We start from the raw sequence: 6,072 nt of genomic DNA on the forward strand, positions 1-6,072 counted from the left end.
ACAAAAGTTCTTATAAGGACTGGTAACTTGGTATAGGGTGCTACGGTACATAGGCTTGAGTGCGGTACAGTCTGCTGTTCTGTAAGGACCGCTATCGGTCCACAATAGATAGGGTTGACGTGCACCACTGCTGACCGCTGCCCTATACTGCAGCAGTCCTTCAGCGGTATAGGGACTGACGTACAGTCTGCTAAACACTAATACACAACCTGCTTGGTCCACAAAAGTTCTTATAAGGACTGGTAACTTGGTATAGGGTGCTACGGTACATAGGCTTGAGTGCGGTACAGTCTGCTGTTCTGTAAGGACCGCTATCGGTCCACAATAGATAGGGTTGACGTGCACCACTGCTGACCGCTCACCTATACTGCAGCAGTCCTTCAGCGGTATAGGGACTGACGTACAGTCTGCTAATCACTAACACACAACCTGCTTGTTCCACAAAAGTTCTTATAAGGACTGGTAACTTGGTATAGGGTGCTACGGTACATAGGCTTGAGTGCGGTACAGTCTGCTGTTCTGTAAGGACCGCTATCGGTCCACAATAGATAGGGTTGACGTGCACCACTGCTGACCGCTGCCCTATACTGCAGCAGTCCTTCAGCGGTATAGGGACTGACGTACAGTCTGCTAAACACTAATACACAACCTGCTTGGTCCACAAAAGTTCTTATAAGGACTGGTAACTTGGTATAGGGTGCTACGGTACATAGGCTTGAGTGCGGTACAGTCTGCTGTTCTGTAAGGACCGCTATCGGTCCACAATAGATAGGGTTGACGTGCACCACTGCTGACCGCTCACCTATACTGCAGCAGTCCTTCAGCGGTATAGGGACTGACGTACAGTCTGCTAATCACTAACACACAACCTGCTTGTTCCACAAAAGTTCTTATAAGGACTGGTAACTTGGTATAGGGTGCTACGGTACATAGGCTTGAGTGCGGTACAGTCTGCTGTTCTGTAAGGACCGCTATCGGTCCACAATAGATAGGGTTGACGTGCACCACTGCTGACCGCTGCCCTATACTGCAGCAGTCCTTCAGCGGTATAGGGACTGACGTACAGTCTGCTAAACACTAATACACAACCTGCTTGGTCCACAAAAGTTCTTATAAGGACTGGTAACTTGGTATAGGGTGCTACGGTACATAGGCTTGAGTGCGGTACAGTCTGCTGTTCTGTAAGGACCGCTATCGGTCCACAATAGATAGGGTTGACGTGCACCACTGCTGACCGCTCACCTATACTGCAGCAGTCCTTCAGCGGTATAGGGACTGACGTACAGTCTGCTAATCACTAACACACAACCTGCTTGTTCCACAAAAGTTCTTATAAGGACTGGTAACTTGGTATAGGGTGCTACGGTACATAGGCTTGAGTGCGGTACAGTCTGCTGTTCTGTAAGGACCGCTATCGGTCCACAATAGATAGGGTTGACGTGCACCACTGCTGACCGCTGCCCTATACTGCAGCAGTCCTTCAGCGGTATAGGGACTGACGTACAGTCTGCTAATCACTAACACACAACCTGCTTGTTCCACAAAAGTTCTTATAAGGACTGGTAACTTGGTATAGGGTGCTACGGTACATAGGCTTGAGTGCGGTACAGTCTGCTGTTCTGTAAGGACCGCTATCGGTCCACAATAGATAGGGTTGACGTGCACCACTGCTGACCGCTGCCCTATACTGCAGCAGTCCTTCAGCGGTATAGGGACTGACGTACAGTCTGCTAAACACTAATACACAACCTGCTTGGTCCACAAAAGTTCTTATAAGGACTGGTAACTTGGTATAGGGTGCTACGGTACATAGGCTTGAGTGCGGTACAGTCTGCTGTTCTGTAAGGACCGCTATAGGTCCACAATAGATAGGGTTGACGTGCACCACTGCTGACCGCTCACCTATACTGCAGCAGTCCTTCAGCGGTATAGGGACTGACGTACAGTCTGCTAATCACTAACACACAACCTGCTTGTTCCACAAAAGTTCTTATAAGGACTGGTAACTTGGTATAGGGTGCTACGGTACATAGGCTTGAGTGCGGTACAGTCTGCTGTTCTGTAAGGACCGCTATCGGTCCACAATAGATAGGGTTGACGTGCACCACTGCTGACCGCTGCCCTATACTGCAGCAGTCCTTCATCGGTATAGGGACTAAGAGTTTTGTCACAGGGTCATTTAAAAAATGACAGGCAGAGGAAGAGGCAGGCCCTTCCGCAGGGGTGGTAGGGGTAGGGCAGGAGCAACAGGCTTGAGCCAAAGTGGGAAGTTGCAGAAGGTGCGTTCAATTACTTTAAAGGATGCACCAGACTTGGTTGAGTGGCTCGCTCAGCCTTACTCTTCTGCACCCTCCTCATCCTCTCGATCTGCACCCTCTTCTTCACTCTCTGCTATGTGCACCCCCAAAGACACTACCACCAACAACACGACCACCACCACCACCACCACATACCTTCCGCTTGAGTCACTGGAATTATTTTCCGATCCATATCAAGAGGACATTTCTGATGCGCAGCCACTCTTGGTATTGGATCAGGAAGAGGAGGTAGCAACAAGCGCTACTCAGCAGTCTGACGCCAGTACCCAGATCAGCCCAAGGAGGAGGTTGGTCCCCGGTGTTGCTGCCTACTCCGAGATCTCTACTTATAGCGGTGGGGAAGGTGACGTTGATGATGACGTGTCTAGTGATGTCACGTGGGTGCCCACAAGAGAGGAAGAGGAGGGGAGTTCAGAGGGAGATATGGACCAGCAGATAGGGAGGAGAAGCAGCAATGACTTACATTGCACAGCAGGGACAAAGCAGACTGCAAATGTATCAGGAGCGAGTCATCGACCATGTACGGTCACATCTGGCGCTCCCAGGACACCGGCACATGGCTCCGCAGTGTGGGCTTTTTTTAACGTGTCCGCTGCTGACAATAGCGTTGCCATCTGCAATCTTTGCAGTCAACGCGTTAGTCGCGGTAAGCCCAATACTCACCTAGGGACGACCGCCTTAAGAAGGCACATGAGCAGCCATCACCGAGCCCAGTGGGAGCAACGGAACACACAAAGCCACACTGCAGGCTCTCACCGTCCAGCCTCGTCTTCTACTTCTCCTTCTCCTCTCTCCTCACAATTGTCCTCCACTCCACCTTCCATCACGCCAAGCTCACATTTTTCTGCAAAAAGGCAGGCTTCCGTGGGCCTAATGTTTGAGCGTAAAAAAATGATGACGCCGGATAACCCTCTTGCCCAACGGTTGGCGGCTGGCTTGTCAGAACTCATAGCCCGCCAACTACTGCCATATAAACTGGTGGACTCGGAGGCCTTTCGCAAATTTGTGGCCATTGGAACACCACAATGGAAGGTCCCAGGAAGGAAGTATTTCTCAGAGAAGGGCATCCCAGAGCTATATGGCCATGTTCAGCGGCAAGTGAATGTATCTCTGGCACACAGTGTCGGTGCCAAGATACATCTGACCACAGACACGTGGTCTAGCAAACACGGGCAGGGAAGGTATATCAGTTTTACTGCCCACTGGGTGAACCTTCTGACGGCCGTCAAGCATGTAACCCGTGGCACCCGTGTAGATTTGGTTTTACCGCCACGGATTGCATGCAGGCCTGACTCTTCTTCTCCTCCTCCTACTCCATCCTCCTCCCTCTCCTCCTCAGCTGCCTCCTCCTTTTCCGCTGCTAGCGTCTCTTCCACTGCACCGCCCAAGCTCCCCAGAACCTATTCCACATGCCAGGTGAGACGTTGCCATGCCGTGCTGCGTCTGTTGTGCCTGGAAGCAAAGAGCCACACTGGCCCGGCACTCCTTTCAGCTTTGCGTTCACAGGCAGATGAGTGGCTAACACCGCTCAATTTGACAGTTGGTAAAGTGGTGTGTGACAACGGTGCCAATCTGCTTAGCGCATTGAAACAGGGCAAAATCACGCACGTGCCGTGCATGGCACACGTCTTAAACTTGGTCGTGCAGCGATTCCTTGTCAAATACCCTGGGGTCCAGGACATCTTGCGGCAGGCAAGGAAAATCTCGGCCCATTTCAGAAGATCTTACACGGCCATGGCTCGCCTTGCTGACATTCAGCGGCGACACCATCTGCCGGTCAGACGTCTTATTTGCGATTGCCCGACGCGATGGAACTCAACCTTCTATATGCTTGATAGGCTGCTCCAGCAGAAACGTGCAGTTAACGTCTACCTGTATGAACTCTGCGAAAGAAACGGTTCTGGGGAGCTGGGTTTTTTTTCACCGCGCCAGTGGCTGCTCATGCGCGACACATGCAGACTTCTGCGGCCATTTGAGGAGATCACCAAACTGGTCAGTCGCAGCCATGGCGCCATCAGTGACATGGTACCTTATGCCTTCTTTCTGGAGCGTGCATTGCGTCGTGTCATTGATCAGGCTGTGGAGGAGCAGGAGCGGGAAGATGAGGAAGTCGCAATGCTGGATGAATTCCCAGGGGGGGCTACTCTATCTGAGACAAGTCAACAACAGGAGTCTGATGAGGAGTCAGAGGAGGATGGTGCCGGGGCGGATGAGCAGGAGCAAGAAGAGCATGCTTTAAACCTTTCTGGGATCCCTGTTGTGCGAGGATGGGGAGAGGAGAATGAAGAGGACGACATTATCCTGGATGATGAGCAGGAGCCAGGCCACCACACCGCTTCCACTTTAGTGCAAATGGGGGCCTTCATGCTCCAGTGTTTTAATAGGGACCCCCGTATAAAAAGCATGAGGGTCAAGGACCAGTACTGGGTGGCAACGTACTTAGACCCCCGGTACAAACACAAAATGGCGGAAATGTTACCGCCGTCGCAGAGGGCTGTCAGAATGCAGCACTTCCAGGCCTTGCTTCGAGAAATGCTGCATTCTGCTTTTGCGTGCGCTGGCAGAGGAGCAATTCCCACTCCCAGAGAAGGATTTGCGGGTACCAATCCAACAGCGCCTGCAAGAAGAGGCCGGTTTGAAGATGTGTTGGTGACTTCGGATATGAGGTCATTCTTTCAGCCGACCCATCGACAGGTGTCATCCGGATCCAGCATCAGGGAACGCCTAGACCGTCAGGTGTCCGACTACATTGGGTTAACGGCCGATGTGGACGCTCTGAGGAGTGATGAACCCCTAGACTACTGGGTGGGCAGGCTTGACCTCTGGCCAGAGCTTGCCCAATTTGCAATCGAACTGTTGGCTTGCCCCTCATCCAGTGTCCTGTCCGAAAGGACGTTCAGCGCAGCAGGGGGGATTGTGACCGATAAGCGTACTCGCCTAGCTCACCACAGTGTTAACTACCTCACATTTCTAAAAATGAATGAGGCATGGATCTCGGAGGAATTCAACACATGTGATCAGTAGACCATGTATATGTCTATAAACAATTTTTGGAATCAAGCACACAGACCTTCTTAATTCATTTGGCTCACTTCCCTGACCCAAAAAAGCACACCGTACTATATGCCCCTACCCTCCTCTTTGAAGAGGTTGAGCGGTGTCATATTTCTACTGGGGCTGCTTATTATGAGGGGTTCCCACCATCCCTGTGCTGTGCTGACTTCCTCCTGGGTGTTCTTATTATGAGGGGCTCCCACCATCCCTGTGCTGTGCTGACTTCCTCCTGGGGGTTCTTATTATGAGGGGATCACACCATCCCTGTGCTGTGCTGACTTCCTCCTGGGGCTGCTTACGGTGCTGCTGTCAGCGCTGTATGTCACGGAGCTGCTGTCAGCGCTGTATGTCACGGAGCTGCTGTCAGCGCTGTATGTCACGGAGCTGCTGTCAGCGCTGTATGTCACGGAGCTGCTGTCAGCGCTGTATGTCACGGAGCTGCTGTCAGCGCTGTATGTCACGGAGCTGCTGTCAGCGCTGTATGTCACGGAGCTGCTGTCAGCGCTGTATGTCACGGAGCTGCTGTCAGCGCTGTATGTCACGGAGCTGCTGTCAGCGCTGTATGTCACGGAGCTGCTGTCAGCGCTGTATGTCACGGTGCTGCTGTCAGCGCTGTATGTCACGGAGCTGCTGTCAGCGCTGTATGTCACGGAGCTGCTGTCAGTGCTGTATGTCACGGAGCTGCTGTCAGCGCTGTATG

This window comes from Lithobates pipiens, unplaced genomic scaffold (genome assembly GCF_037356315.1).
Source record: "Lithobates pipiens isolate NorthernLeopardFrog02 unplaced genomic scaffold, aLitPip1_a1.2 Scaffold_13, whole genome shotgun sequence".
In the NCBI taxonomy this organism is placed as follows: domain Eukaryota; kingdom Metazoa; phylum Chordata; class Amphibia; order Anura; family Ranidae; genus Lithobates; species Lithobates pipiens.